This window comes from Staurois parvus, unplaced genomic scaffold (assembly GCF_062004578.1).
Source record: "Staurois parvus isolate SC_StPar_1 unplaced genomic scaffold, SC_StPar_1.0 ptg000029l, whole genome shotgun sequence".
NCBI lineage: Eukaryota > Metazoa > Chordata > Amphibia > Anura > Ranidae > Staurois > Staurois parvus.
In genome coordinates this window covers 7,495,526-7,512,132 of record NW_028317825.1, presented here as the reverse complement: position 1 = coordinate 7,512,132, position 16,607 = coordinate 7,495,526, and positions in this window count along the sequence as shown.

Sequence of the window (16,607 nt, the reverse complement as noted above, 5' to 3'; positions counted from 1 at the left end):
ACATTGTCTTTATTTCTTTTGTTTTTTTCCTTTATTTCATCTGTGATCCTGTCAATAACACACTTTCTGTCCTAGAGCAGTAGTCTTCAAACCTGCGGCCCATAGGCCAGATATAACCCTTTGCTTGCCTGTATTGGGCCCTTCGGACATTTTTCCTCCCACTGATACAAGACACTATTCCTCCCTCTGACACCAACAATGAAGCATCATTCCTTTCACTGACACCAACAATGAGGCATCATCCTTTTCACTGACACCGACAGTGGGGAATAATTCTTCTGACACTAACAATGGGGCACTATTTTTTCTACTGACACCAACAATGGTGCACTATTCCTCCCACTGACACAACCGTGGGGCACTAATCCTCCCACTGACACCAATGATAGGTCACTATTTTTTCCACTGGCACCAACAATGAGGCACCATTCCTTCTATTGATACCAAAGATAGGGCTCTATTCTTTTCACTGACACCAACAATAGGACACTATTCCTCCTACTAATACCAGTAGTAGTGTGGCACTATTTCTTCCACTGACATCAGTGATGGGGTGCTATTCCTCCCACTTACAACAACAATGAAGCATTATGCCTTTCACTGGCACTAAAAGTGAGGCATAATTCCTCCCACTGACAGTAACAATAGGGCACTATTTCTTCCACTGACACAAAATGAGACACTATTCCTCCCACTGATACCAATGACGGATCACTATTCCTTCAACTGATACCAATGATGGGACACTATTCCCCTCACTGAAACCAATGATGGGGTATTTTTCCTTTCACTGACACCAACAGTGGGCAGAATTCCTCCCACTGAAAACAACAATGGGGCACTATTTCTTCCACTGACACTAACGATGGGGCACTATCCCTCGCACTGACACCAACAGTGGGGCACTATTCCTCCCATTGACACAACAGCAGGGCACTATTTGTCCTACTGACACCAATTATGGGTCTCTATTTCTTCCACCCACACCAACAATGAGGCACCATTCCTTCCAGTGACACCAAAGATAGAGCTCAATTCTTTTCACTGACACCTATTAATACCAGTAGTGTGGCACTATTCTTTCCACTAATACCAATGATGGGGCACCATTCCTCCTCCTACTGACCACGGTTATGTAATTTTTCTACTCTCACGGACCACCAAGCCTAAGATGTTGTTTACTCCCAATGACGCTGGGGTATGTTGTACTCCCACTAGCCACACTTTGGCCCCCAAAATCTGAAGAACAGTAAACTAGCTCTTTGTTTAGGAAGTTTTGAGACCTCTGTCATAGAGTGGCAACCCTCACTTGTTGAACAGCATCTATGGAGGAGCAGAATTGTACTGATTTGGACCACAGAACATACAGTGAAAGAAATAAGTATTTGATCCCCTGCCGATTTTGAATGTTTGCCCACTCACAAAGAAATGATCAGTCTAAAAATCGAATGGTAGGTGTATCGTAACACTGAGACAGAATAGCAACAAAAAAAATCAAAAGAAATGCATGTGTAACAAATTATGCACTGATTTGCATGTTCATGAGGGAAATAAGTATTTGATCCCCTTCACAAAACATGACTTAGTAGTTGGTGGTAAATCCCTTGTTGGCAATCACAGAGGTCAGACGTTTCCTGTAGTTGGCCACTAGGCTTGCACACATCTCAGGAGGGATTTTGGCCCACTCCTCTTAGTAGATCTTCTCCAAGTCATTAAGGATTAAGGTTTGTTAGCTGATGTTTGGCAATTCAAACTTCCAGCTCCCTCCACAGATTTTCAATCGGATTAAGGTCTGGAGATTGGTTAGGCCACTCCAAGACCTTAATGTGCTTCTTCTTGAGCCACTCCTTTGTTGCCTTGGCTGTGTGTTTTGGGTCATTGTCATGCTGGAACACCCATCCACTACCCATTTTCAATGCCCTGGCTGAGGGAAGAAGGTTCTCACTCAAGATTTGATGGAACATTGCCCCGTCCATCGTTCCTTTGATGCGGTGCAGTTGTCCTGGCCCCTTAGCAGAAAAACACCCCCAAAGCAGAATGTTTCCACCACCATGTTTGACAGTTGGGATGGTGCTCTTGGGGTCATAGGCAGCATTCCTCCTCCTCCAAACACGGCGAGTTGAGTTGATGCCAAGGAGCTCGATTTTGGTCTGATCTGACCACAACACTTTCAACCAGTCCTTTTCTGCATCATTCAGATGTTCAGTGGTAAACATCAGACGGGTATGGACACATATGCTTTCTTGAGTAGAGGGACCTTGTGGGCACTGCAGGATTTCAATCCTTGTCGGCGTAGTGTGTTACCAATTGTTTTCTTGGTGACTGTGGTCCCAGCTGCCTGGAGATCATTGACAAGATCCTCACGTGTAGTTCTGGGATGATTCCTCACTTTTCTCATGATCATTGGCACTCCACAAGGTGAGATCTTGCATGGTGCACCATACCTAGGGAGACTGACAGTTGTTTTGTGTCATTTGCGAATGATTGCACCAAGTGTTGTCACCTTCTCACCAAGCTGCTTGGTGATAGTTTTGTAGCCCAGTCCAGCCTTGTGAAGGTCTACAATCTTGTCCCTGACATCCTTGGACAGTACCACAACCTCTTGAATGCCTGGAAGCTGCTGTTCTACTGCCATGGTGGATTGATTGTCGCACAGGCAGTAGAGGGAAAATATGCATGTATTGGGGATCTACTAAGTATATTTGTTTATGTTTTTTTTGTAGACATTAATAATTTGCAGTATTCATGAAATAAGCATAATCCAAAAATGCTTCAACCTGTTTTCCTGCCGCTTCACTGAAACTGGCGTCAGCTGTCTGTGGCGGGTTTGCATAGGTTAGTAATACTAAAATGTTTTGTCCTGTCACACGCTGTATGAAGTGACACAGACAGGATTGGAAATCAGTGAGGTGTTAACTCCTGCAAAGTTTTTGAAGTGTCACCATAGCAACCAGTGTGTGCTATACATGGATTAAAGTCCTCTCACACAGCACTAGTGTTTTTCTTTTTAGAAAACTGCTATTAATGTATATCTTTGGAAGTCAACGGTGAGACATAATAAGACAAGGCAATACATTTTTCAGCAAAATGCTGTTCTCAATTTTTTAACATATCAGTGAGTTATTATACCACAGACAGCAAAGCTGATACATTTGTTTGTTGCACCTCTGAAAAGCAATCCAAAATCTTCTCCTAGTTCTAGAAGTGTAGAGAATTTTCTAGAAGTGGGTGGAGGCCATAAGGTGCTGGTCTGCATATTTATGTGAATCTGGCCAATCCCGAGGCAGGAGACTTGACAAGGTGACCTAATCAGCCTATAAATGTAAGAGAGCATGGACAGCAGGAGAGTCAGGTGGAAGATGGAGTACTGAGGTGTGCTGCTGTGTACTTTGGGAGGGAACCCCAGAGAAGGGGGATTCTGCGTCCAGGTTGGAGGTCGGAAGGATGGGAGAAGGAAGCTGACAGAGGGAGCTTCACTGCCCTGAAGTCCACTGAGGAAAGACAGCCTGCAAGCTTGGGAAAAAACTAGCCCAGCAAAAAGCCTGAGAGCAGCTTACCCAAAGCCGAAGGACACAAGGACAGTGTGAGTACATCGACACCCCCAAGGCCTACAAGAGAGAGAACTGATAGGTGCTATACCCAACCACTTCTCCCTGGGACAGCCCTCTTGCTCTTTTCTAGAATCTCTTGGTCTTCAAAGACAGCCAGATGGATGGGCAGTTTCTAGCTGGGGTCTGAAGAGATTTACTTAGAGGGGACAAGGTGCCCCTTACAGGGACTGTGTTACTGATCCATCAAAAGATTGATGCCACTCCAGAGGGAGTAGAAAGTCCAGGATCCATTATTTTTGTACAGAATTTAGGAAGTTTGTCCTCGACTCCTCAGAGTTATTGTTTCAAGCAGGGCTGAAGATATTGTTTTTTCCTGGGGGGGTTCAGCTCACAGCTGAGCTGCATTTTTACCGCTCCCCCCACACCAACTTCTCCCCCTTGAAGGAAGGAAGAAAGGGAGGGGTGGAAGGAAGGAAGGGTGGGTGGAAGAAAGGGTAGGTGGAAGGAAGGAAGGGAGGGGTGGAAGGAAAGAAGGGGTGGGTGGAAGGAAAGAAGGGGTGGGTGGAAGAAAGGGGTGGATGGAAGGAAGGGTGGGTGGATGGAAGGAAGGGAGGGGTGGAAGGAAGGGTGGGTGGACGGAAGGAAGGGAGGGGTTGGTGGATGGAAGGAAGGAAGGAAGAGATGGGTGGAGGAAGGGGTGGATGGAAGGAAGGAAGGAAGGAAGGAAGGAAGGAAGGAAGGAAGGAAGGAAGGAAGGAAGGAAGGGAAGGAGTAGGTGGAAGGAAGAAAGGGAGGGGTGGGTGGAAGGAAGGGAGAGAGGGTTGGGTGGAAGGAAGGGAGAGAGGAGTGGATGGAAAGAAGGAAGGGAGGGGAGGAGTGGATGGAAGGAAGGGAGGGGAGGGTTTATGGAAGGTGTGGATGGAAGGAAGGACAGAAGGAAGGGTGGGTGGAAGGAAGGGGTTGATGGAAGGAAGGAGTGGATGGAAGGAAGGAAGGTAGGAAGTGTGGGTGGGTGGAAGGAAGGAAGGAAGGAAGGGGTGGGTGGAAGCAGGGATGGGTGGATGGAAGGACAGAAGGAAGGGTGGGTGGAAGGACAGAAGGGGTTGATGAAAGGAAGGGTGGGTGGAAGGAAGGGAGGGGTGGGTGGAAGGAAGGAATGGAAGAAAGGAAGGGATGGATGGAAGGAAGGGAGGGAGGGGTGGGTGGAAGGAAGGGAGAGGTGAAAAGAAGGAAGGGAGGGGTGGGTGGAAGGAAGGGTGAGTGGAAGGAAGGGAGGGGTGGATGGAAGGAAGGGGATGGTGGAAGGAAGGAAGGAAGGAAGGAAGGAAGGAAGGAAGGAAGGAAGAGGTAGATAGAAGGAAGAGGTGTATAGAAGGGAGGGGTGGGTGGATGGAAGGTAGGAAGGGAGGGGTGGAAGGTAGGAAGGGAGGGGTGGAAGGAAGGGTGAGTAGATGGAAGAAAGGGGTGGATGGAAGGAAGGAAGGGGTAGGTGGAAGGACTGGAGTGTGGGCGGGAACAAGGGGGGGCAGAGCACATCCAGCCTTTCTCCCCTCTTCTCCTATTGGTGTGGAGGATGGAGGGGGGCTGGGCAGGGAGAAGAACACAGCAGCGGTGGGTGGGCAGAAATAAAACGGAACAGTCAGGCATGTTCTGTGCAGCGGTGGGGGCGGTGACAAGCAGTGATCTCCTGTATGGCTTTCCATAAAGCAGTTGAAAGCTGCTTTTCCTCCTCTCCCTCCCGTGGCTTCCAGCTGCTTTATTGAAAGCCATACATGAGATCGCTGCTTGTCACTGCCCCTGCTGCCACCCCTCCCACACACCCCTAGTCCCGACACTGCTCGCCGCCCCCACCTTATTTCCACTCGCGGGCAAGTGGAAATTTCGAGAGATGCAGGGATGGTTGGCAACTGTCCTCTGGGGGAGGGTTTAGACCCCCCTGACTCCCCCCCATCTATGCCCCTAGTTTCAAGTCAGGTTGGGCATCCCATATACACCTAGACCCTATCCAAGTTGTTTATCCCCAAGTAAAACATAAAAAACAAGCCATGGACGGGTTACTGATTTTGAATGGAAGTTGGAAAATGCATGTTGCCTGGCCGTGCAGGAAATAGGGGGACCCAAAACCAGTGGCTCTCAAGGGGGTAGCACTACATTAGTTGTTTGTTCTGGGTTAGCGACTCAAAGAATATTTGTATTGGATAAACATGACTGCCAGGAAATTAGCAGAGGGTGGTTAAAAATGGCAGACCACCTATTTCTTTTGTAGGAATAATAAACTCTTTTCATTTTGATATTTATGAGCTTTTGTACCCAGATCCCTAACTAAAGCTGGCCATACAGAGAGCGAATTTTGTCTGGTTGCTGATGAACTGGTGGAAATTCACTCCATGGGTGTCTCTGTCTGTACCCTCCTGACCAACATGTTTTAAAAAATCCAATCAGATGCAGGTACTGTTTGGGTATTTTGACAGCCAGGGGTACTGTATTTTAGAAGTCTGAATACCATAGCCACGACAAGAGATTCATCCATCCTCCCAGTTTAGTATGAATTGAAAATCTGTTCAATTGTTTTCATTAAGCTCATAAGCTGAAAAAAAAAATCTATGTGTATATGCCCAGCTTTACCTATCCAAGTGTAGTGATACCCTCTTAAAGGTTGCTGGTCCCTCTTTACCATTGCATGGCCAGGCAACACACATTTTGTTCACATCTTCATGTGCACAGAGTCAGTAATAAAGTTCTTGAGCTGTTCTTTTTTTTTAGTTGTTTTTATTAAGATGTTAGCAACTTGGATGGGATCTAGGGGTATATGGGATGCCAAAAGGAACTTCAAGCTTGAGGACAAATTTCTTAGCAACCTGTGCACTGTACAAGAAAAAAATGTGGAATCCTCAAAAATAGCACTGTCTCTTTAAGGAGCTCTAAAGACCCCTTGGTGTACCTCCTCAGACTCCAAATAAATCTTTCCTCTTCACCCAGCTTCAGTAAGGGTATCCCTGGGCAAGGAATTCCAAGATCTTGCAATTAAGTAGTCCCAGATGTGAACTAGTTGGGTCTTGCATGTGACCACCCTCTTTCTTTGTCTGGCCCAGGGGGTGTAGGAGTACTCACACTGTCCTGTCAGTGTGGTGGGTTGGTAGCTGCTTTCAGGACTTTGACTGGGCTGGCTCCTTCCCTGCTGCTCAGGAAGGCTTCCCTAAGAGACCTTGGGGAGTGGAGATCCTCCTTTCTAGTATCCTGCCTGTAGGTAGGCTCTTATCCCCAGGGCTCCCTCCCAGACTCCACACTTTAGTCTTCTCTCAATCCATCTTCCACACAACTCCCCTGCTGCTCAGGCTCTGCTACATTTAAGGGTTGTCCTTGGTCACCATGCCCAGCCTCTTGCCTAGGGAATGGCCAAGTGCCTTCAAACAGGCAGTTGTGGGCCTCCTACCCTCCTCCACCTTTCTTCCAGAAAGTTTTCTAAGTTTCTGGAAGGGTGGGAGAGCTCCAGAAGCCCAGACCTGTAGAGCCTACCAGCTTGCCCTGAGGTGAACTCATTCCCAGGCTGCCTCGTCCCAGGCTGCTACCCAACCTCTGACTAACAAAGAACAATAAATCTAGCTGCCTAGAGGGCGCTACATACAATTTGATATAACAGCCACCCAAGGATGATATAAAGGTGCCATAAGAACAGTTACATTGGAAATTGAGGTACAGTCTTATGAGTTTCCTACTGCTCTCATGAAAAGTGTGAAGGGTGGCTTTTCTATTAAGAAAGCGAAGAGTCAGAAATAGGTGTCCACTTTTAGCAGAGGGTGAATAGCCCTTTTAAATCCTCCACTGAATGCAGCCATTTTTTTAACCGTGTATGAAGAGAACTAAGCAGCACTCTAACATTAGTCTACTGAGAAAGATAGACATAAATATTCCTTATTCAGCAAAGTCGTGCTGCTTCAATGGCACGGCATAAGCCAAATCCCTCCATTTAACAGTAAATAATTAATGCAATGCTGCTTTGCACAAAATACTATTTATTAGCATTCAGGGCCAGCCAGGTGTGGGGACTGGAAGCACAGAGAGGGAAGGTCACTTCTCAGACTTTCCCAACAACAGAACAGAGAACAGGCGGTTGCAGATAAGTCAGAAAACACAAGTAGTGACCTTGTAGCATACTTTGGGATAAGTTTCCTACCACACTAAACAATCTGCTGGTTGAAGTAGGGCTAATCAATACCAGATAGGCAGGTGCTCTCTTTCATGTTTCCAGATTCATAGCTTATTGATTGTATCAGATGTGTTTATAGAGAACTTCAAATATAAAGCTCAGCAATAGTTTCTTTATTTATACAAATTACCGATTGTTGCTGGCAAAACATCTGCAGAGGTCGTTAGTAGTTTCTTTACAAAAGATAAATGTGTCTGTCCTTCCATGTTGATAGGCAATTTGGCACCAGTTTTTGCAGCTTGGCAGTGTCCATCCAAATACCCTTAGTATGGCAGGTGACCTGTGCACTCCTGTATACTGCAGATAAGCAGAAGCAGCATGGAGTTACACTTATCTGCCACAGCAAGCTGCCGAAGGTTGAAACTACAAGACCACTGCATGCTCATAAGTGTTCGTGTCTTGTTTTCTTCTACAGCCATGTTCAATCATAATCAGCCTCAACATGTTTACTATTGACTTGGTGCCAGTCATGCCATTATTATGGTGGTTGTGGTCTTTGGATGTCCATTGGAATCTTTTTATTCTTTTCATATTTTATTATTTTTTTAATAAAAAATTCAGAAGCTGCAGCTGTTTTACCAACTTGGTGCATGTTCATCTATTCTCCGTTGTGATTAGATTGCTGTAAACCTGTTGCACTGGGGATGTCTGCTTAGAGCGTCTTTGGACCACTTTTAAGGTTTATGACTTGGTAAATCACTGATGATACTGTCACAAGTTAGCCTGCAGCCTCTTGTTTGTTTTGTCTTACTTCCTTGCTGTTCTTTTATATGTGTGTTTCTCTGTGCTCACCTATGGGCATCGTCTGCTATTCCCTGGGTTTTATGTGCTTCCCTTTCATCACTTCCTGGCCTGCCTCCAAGTTGGCTTGTCTATTTAAGACATGCTCAGTCTGTCTCACTTTGCCTGAGCAATGGTGTTGTCTGAGCTCCCCTGTGGTCCTCTGAGATTCCGTTCAAGTGTATCTGTGTACTGACCCCGGCTTGTCCCTGACATTCCTCCTATATTGTCTATCCGTGTACCGACCCCAGCATGTCTTAAATAGACAAGCCAACTAGGAGGCGAGCCAGGAAGTGATGAAAGGGAAGCACATAAAACCCAGGGAATAGCAGACGATGCCCATAGGTGAGCACAGAGAAACACACATGTGAAAGAACAGCAAGGAGGTAAGACAAAACAAACAAGAGGCTGTGGGCTAACTTGTGACAGATACTACAGTTGCAAGAAAAAGTATGTGAACCCCTTGGGATTACGTGGAGTTTTGTATTAATTGGGCATAAAATGTGCTCTGAACGTCATCTAAGTCACAACAATAGAAGAACACAGTCTGCTGAACATAATACTACACAAACATTAGATGTTGCCATGGTTTAATTGCACATAACATGTAAACATTCGCAGTGCAGGGAGGAAAAAGTATGTGAGGCCCTAGCTTAATGATTTCTCCCAGAGCTAATTGGAGCCAGGAGTGAGCCAACCTTGACTCCAATCAGTGTGATGATATTGGATGTGTTGCTGACAGCTGTCCTGCCCTTAAAAAACACACACCTGTTTTGGGTTTACTGGTTTCAAGAAGCACTGTCTGATGTGAACCATGCCTCGCAGAAAAGAGCTATCAGAAGGCCTACGATCAAGAATTGTTGACTTGTATGAAGCTGGAAAGGGTTACAAAAGTATCTCCAAAAGCCTTGATGTTCATGTGTCCACCGTAAGACAGACTGTCTACAAATGGAGAAAGTTTAGCACTGTTGCTACTCTCCCTAGGTGTGGTCGTCCTGTAAAAATGACTGCAAGAGCACAGCGCAGAATGCTGCATGAGGTAAAGAAGAATCCCAGAGTGTCAGCTAAAGACCTACAGAAATCTCTGGCACATGCTAACATTTTTGTTGACACATCTTCAATAAGGAAAACATTAAAACAAGAATGGAGTACATGGGAGGACACCACGGAGGAAGCCATTGCTGTCCAAAAAGAATATTGCAGCACGTTTGAAGTTTGCAAAAGAGCACCTGGATGTTCCACAGCACTACTGGCAAAATATACTGTGGACAAATGAACCAAGATTGAGTTGTTTGGGAAGAACACACAATATGTGTGGAGAAAAAAAAGGCACAGCACACCAACATCAAAACCTCATCCCCACTGTAAAACATGGCGGAGGGAGCATCATGGTTTGGGGCTGCTTTGCTGCCTCAGGGCCTGGACGGATTGTTGTCATTGATGGGAAAATGAATTCCAGAGTTTATCAAGACATTTGCAGGAAAACGTACGGCCATCTGTCCGCCAACTGAAGCTCCGCAGAGGATGGGTGATGCAACAGGACAATGACCCAAAGCATACAAGTAATTCAACAAAACAATGGCTGCAACAGCACAGAATACGCCTTCTGGAGTGGCCCAGTCAGAGTCCTGACCTCAACCCGATTGAAATGCTGTGGCATGACCTTAAGAGAGCGATTCACACCAGACATCCCAAGAATATTGCTACACTGAAACAATTTTGTGAAGAGGAGTGGTCCAAAATTACTCCAGATCATTGTGCAGGTCTGATCTGCAACTACAGGAAATGTTTGGTTGAGGTTATTGCTGCCAAAGGAGGGTCAACCAGTTATTAAGTCCAAAGGTTCACATACGTTTTCCTCCCTGCACTGTGAATGTTTACATGTTATGTGCAATTAACCGCTTGCCGCCCTGCCACTGTGTTTATACGTGTGCAGGGCGGCAGTGGAGCGCAAAACCACGTTTAAAAACGGGTTCCGCGCTCCCGACACTTTCGCGGGCAGGGGGCGCGCGCGCGCGCGCCTGCCGACCCGCGGGTGATCCGATTCGATCCAGGAGGGATCAATCATTAGATTTCAGCCAGTGATTTCTGGCTGAAATCGGATGATCGGTCCCTGTCCTATCCTGTCCTGTGTTGATATTTACACAGGGCAGGATATGATGTCATTCTTCTCTGCCTGGACACATTCCGTTCCAGACAGAGAAGAAGAGACATTTAAACGTGAGTAAAACACTACACTAACAGTTAGAACACACTCTAGGACACATTTAACCCCCTGATTGCCCCCCCCCAGTTAACCCTTCACTGCCCTGTCACCAGTGTACCTGATCAGTGAAGCGATTTTTATTGATCACTGTATCAGTGTCGCTGGCGACTTCCAATAGTGCTAGCGCCCCTCCCAGATAGCGCCAGTTTGCCCCCCAGTACACCAATAAAGCCATTTAACCCCTTAATTTCCCCCCCCCACCCCCCCAGTTAACCCCTTAACTGCCCTGTCACCAGTGTCACTGATCAGTGAAGCGATTTTTACTGATCACTGTATCAGTGTCGCTGGCGACTTCCGATAGTGTTAGCGCCCCTCCCAGATAGCGCCAGATTGCCCACTAATACACCAGTAGTCCCGTCTAACCCCTTGATCGCCCCCCCCCCCCTGAGTTGACCCCTTCACTGCCCTCTCACCAGTGTCACTGATCAGTGAACCAATTTTTACTGATCACTGTATCAGTGTCGCTGGCGACTTCCGTTAGTGTTAGCGCCCCTCCCAGATAGCGCCAGATTGCCCGCTAATACACCAGTGATCCCGTCTAACCCCTTGATCGCCCCCCCCCCTCCCCCCTGAGTTGACCCCTTCACTGCCCTGTCACCAGTGTCACTGCTCAGTGAACCAATTTTTACTGATCACTGTATCAGTGTCGCTAGCGACTTCCAATAGTGTTAGCGCCCCTCCCAGATAGCACCAGTTTGCCCGCTAGTACACAGATAATCACATTTGACCCCTTGATTGCCAGGAACACGCTTACTTGCACGCTAAACCTTCATTGCTAGTATAGTGTCTGATTGGATCAATATCTTTGATCAGATCAGCGCTATACCAGCATTCACATTACTTTAGTATCCCCAAAAACGCAGTGTTAGCGGGATCAGCCCCAACACCTGCCAGCACCTGCGTTTAGCCCCTACGCCCCCCCCTTCTCCCCCGGCAAGTGCAGTGTCAGTAGATAACTGTCACTTGATACATATTACACACAAAACCGCAGTGTTCACAGAATCAGGCCTGATATCTGTTAGCACTTGTCGGTAAATTTTTTGTAGCGGTTCAAGCAGTCCCTGACAGCCAGGCGCTCTTTTTCCCGTGAGTCGCACTAGGTACCTGTAAATTTAGTGGCCAAAATGTCTAAGCAAAGGTACACTAGTGAAGAGGCCTATAGGATTCTGAGCATGTCAAGTGAGAGCGAAGGGGAAGACTCACTGGCAGAATCAGGCTCAGAATACGAACCTATAGACAGCAGCGGCACCCTGACAGCTAGCTCAGGCGACGAGGAAGTGGTCCCTGCTAAGGTCAGGCGTACCCGATCCCATTCACAGGTTGCTGAGGTGGTACAAATGCATGATGACTCTCATATGCAGCAGAGTGCCAGTACTAGTGCCGCAGTATCTTTTGGTGAACTGGCGAGCACCAGCGGCCTAGTACGTCCTGGTCGTAGGCATACCAGCACTGCAGTATCACTTGGTGACGTGGCGAGTCCCATAAGTGCAGTACAAGCTGGTGCGGTGGCGAGCACAAGTAGTGTCCCGCGGCCACCAAGAATTCGCAGACAGGCCCGTAGAGCCCCTAGTGTCCTTCCGGATGTGCTTGCAAATCCCGATTGGCAGCCCACAAATTCTGCAGCACCCGTACTTCCCCCATTCACTGCCCAACCCGGAATTCAGGTGGAAACAGCAAATTTAAATACTCCCCTTAATTTTTTTGAGCTGTTTTTCACAGAAGATCTTTATGCATTGATTGTGGATCAAAGCAATTTATATGCACGCCAATTTATCGCCGCCAACCCAAATTCAAACCTTGCCAGACCATTCGCATGGAAACCCATTACGGTTTCCGAATTTAAAGTTTTTTTGGGCCTAACCCTCAACATGGGCATTAATGATAAAAATCAATTGCGGTTGTATTGGTCCACCGACCCTCTTGTTCACATGCCCGTGTTCTCTGCTGCCATGGCCAGGCATAGATATGAGAGTATAATGCGTTTTATGCACTTCTACGACAACTCACTCAGTCTTCCTCGGGGTGACCCTGAATTTGACCGGCTCCACAAAATTCGGCCCCTCGTAAATCACTTTAACCAAAAATTTGCAGATGTGTATACTCCCCAGAAAAACATCTGCATCGATGAGTCCCTCATTCAATATTCTGGCCGCCTTGTAATCAAACAATATCTCCCCAGCAAGCGTGCCAGATATGGGATCAAGATGTATAAGACCTGTGAGAGGGCAACAGGCTATACATGTAAGTTTCGGATTTACGAGGGAAAAGATAGTTACTTGGAGCCCCCCGGATGCCCAGACTACATGGGGAGCAGTGGCAAGATAGTTTGGGACTTGGCGTCATCCTATTTCCACATGGGGTACCACTTATACGTGGACAATTTTTATTCAAGCGTGCCACTATTTAGACATTTGTTCAATTTGGGAATTTGCACATGTGGCACTGTGCGATCTAATCGCCGAGGCTTCCCCCAACGGCTTGTAAATACCCGTCTTAAAAAGGGGGAAAAAGCCTGCTTGAGAAATGAAGAATTGCTCGCAGTGAAGTGGAAGGACAAACGGGATGTTTACCTCCTGTCTTCCATTCATGCAGATACGACCGTCCAAATTACCACGGCAACTGGTGTTGTTGAGAAGCCCCTCTGTGTCCACGATTATAACCTTAACATGGGAGGGGTGGACTTCAATGACCAGATGATGCAGCCGTATTTAGTTTCCCGAAAATCCAAACGCTGGTACATAAAAGTGTCAGTTTATTTATTTCAATTGGCTCTATATAATGCTTTTGTTCTCTATAAAGCAACTGGACATAGTGGATCATACCTAAATTTCCAGTTAGAGAACATCAGGGCCCTTTTGTATCCAGAAGGTGCTGTGCCCCAAATCCCTCTCCCAGATGCAGTTAGCCGTCTGCATGAGAGACATTTTCTCGATACCATTCCTGGTACCCCAACCCAAAGAAGACCTCAAAAAAGATGTCGTGTCTGCAGCAAACGTGGAATTAGGCGTGACAGCCGCTATTGTTGTCCCTCCTGTCCTGGCCAACCTGGCCTCTGCATCAAGCCCTGCTTCCGCCTCTACCATACACTAGTGAACTATTAGTATAGGGTACAGCACGGCACAGATCAGGGCACATTTACACAGGGTCTCAAAAGATGTTCGGTAGTCAGGAAACTGGCTATCGCATTTGGAGAGACCCTACCAGCTGTTTAAATGTTTGAAGTTTGGAAAAAAAAGTTAAAAAAAATAAAAAAAATAAATAAAAGTACAAATACCCCCCAAAAAAATAAAAAAATGTAAAAACCAAAAATAGTTATAGTTTTTTTTGTTGTTGTAATTTTTGTGATTGTTCGACTTTCACTGGTTTATTGTTGTTTTATTGTTAACCATTTCTGTTTGCAGGAATGCTTTCAGCTGCAGCGCTGACCTGTTTATTCTGACAGCAACAGGAACTTGCTCTCAGAATAGACATAAGTCAGCGTGAGCAGCGCTGTTGGATGAGATTTTTCATCCGCAGTTATAAAAAACAGAATATATGCCAAAGCATGGGGGCCTGGGGTGGCCTGTGGGTGGATGGCCCCTATGCTTCGGCATATATATTTTATATTTGTTGGCACATTTCATGTGTGCCCACCATTAGAAGTGGGTGGATTGAGGGAGGTTTCTAATGGTGGGCATACCACCACACACTTTTCCTTATAAAGTTGTTTTATTGAGTTTATGTTTTATTGTTAACCATTGTTGATTTTTTTGCAGGAACGTCAAACTGCAGCACTGACCTGTTTATTCTGACAGCAACAGGGTCTTGCTTTCAGAATAGACATAAGTAGGTGTGTGCAGTGCTGTCGGATGAGATTTTTCATCCGCAGTTAAAAAAAAGAGAATATATGCCAAAGCATGGGGGCCTGGGGTGGCCACGTGGTGGATGGCCCCTATGCTTCGGCATATATATTTTATATTTGTTGGCACATTTCATATGTGCCCACCATTAGAAGTGGGTGGATTGAGGGAGGTTTCTAATGGTGGGCATACCACCACACACTTTTCATTATAAAGTTGTTGAGTTTATGTTTTATTGTTAACCCTTGTTGATTTCTTTGCAGGAACGTCAAACTGCAGCACTGACCTGTTTATTCTGACAGCAACAGGGTCTTGCTTTCAGAATAGACATAAGTAGGTGTGTGCAGTGCTGTCGGATGAGATTTTTCATCCGCAGTTAAAAAAAAGAAAATATATGCCAAAGCATGGGGGCCTGGGGTGGCCAGTGGGTGGATGGCCCCCATGCTTCGGCATATATATTTTATATTTGTTGGCACATTTCATATGTGCCCACCATTAGAAGTTGGTGGATTGAGGGAGGTTTCTAATGGTGGGCATACCACACACTTTTTCTGGCAGAGATTTCTTCTCTTTTTTTTCATTCAGCCCACAGGCTGCATAAAGAAAAAAAGAACATAGCATATACACCCAACAAGGACCAGTGACGTACTGGTACATCACTGGACTTTGAATGGTTATACCAGGGTGATGCCTGCAGCTGCAGGCATCATCCTGGTTTTATTTTTTTCAGCCGGAAATGGGCTTTCATGTAAAAGCATTCCTAGTGGTTAATTAGCTGCAGAATTGCCTTTACAAGCAGCGGGAGAAAATGGCCCCCCCTCCCCCTCCCTGAGATTTGCTTTCCAAAAAGGGGTCATTTGGGGGTGTTTGTTCTATCCTGGTATTTTAGCACCTCAAGAGATGTGATGGGCGGTCAGAAAGTAAAAGCTGTGTAAATTTCAAATTATCTATACCATAGTTTGTAGACGCTATAACTTTCACACAAAGCAATCAATATACACTTATTGGGATTTTTTTTACCAAAAACATGTAGCAGAATACATTTTGGCTTAAATTTATGACTAACTTTGAGTTTACGATATATTTTTTGTAGCTGAAAGTAGAAAAAATTGTTTTTTTTTCAAGATTTTCGTGTTTTTTTGTTTATAGCGCCAAAAATAAAAAGCGCACAGGTGATCAAATACCACCAAAAGAAAGCTCTATTTGTGTGAAAAAAAGGACGTAAATTTCGATTGGGTACAGCATTGCATGACCGCGCAATTATCATTTGTATTAGTGCAGCGCTGTATAGCAAAAAAAGGCATAAATTACAGTATCTATACCATAGTTTGTAGACGCTATAACGTTCACACAAAGCAATCAATATACACTTATTGGGATTTTTTTTACCAAAAACATGTAGCAGAATACATTTTGGCTGAAATTTATGACTAACTTTGAGTTTACGATATATTTTTTATAGCTGAAAGTAGAAAAAATTGTTTTTTTTTCAAGATTTTCGTGTTTTTTTGTTTATAGCGCCAAAAATAAAAAGCGCACAGGTGATCAAATACCACCAAAAGAAAGCTCTATTTGTGTGAAAAAAAGGACGTAAATTTCGATTGGTTACAGCATTGCATGACCGCGCAATTATCATTTGAATTAGTGCAGCGCTGTATAGCAAAAAAAGGCATAAATTACAGTATCTATACCATAGTTTGTAGACGCTATAACGTTCACACAAAGCAATCAATATACACTTATTGGGATTTTTTTTACCAAAAACATGTAGCAGAATACATTTTGGCTGAAATTTATGACTAACTTTGAGTTTACGATATATTTTTTATAGCTGAAAGTAGAAAAAATTGTTTTTTTTTCAAGATTTTCGTGTTTTTTTGTTTATAGCGCCAAAAATAAAAAGCGCACAGGTGATCAAATACCACCAAAAGAAAGCTCTATTTGTGTGAAAAAAAGGACGTAAA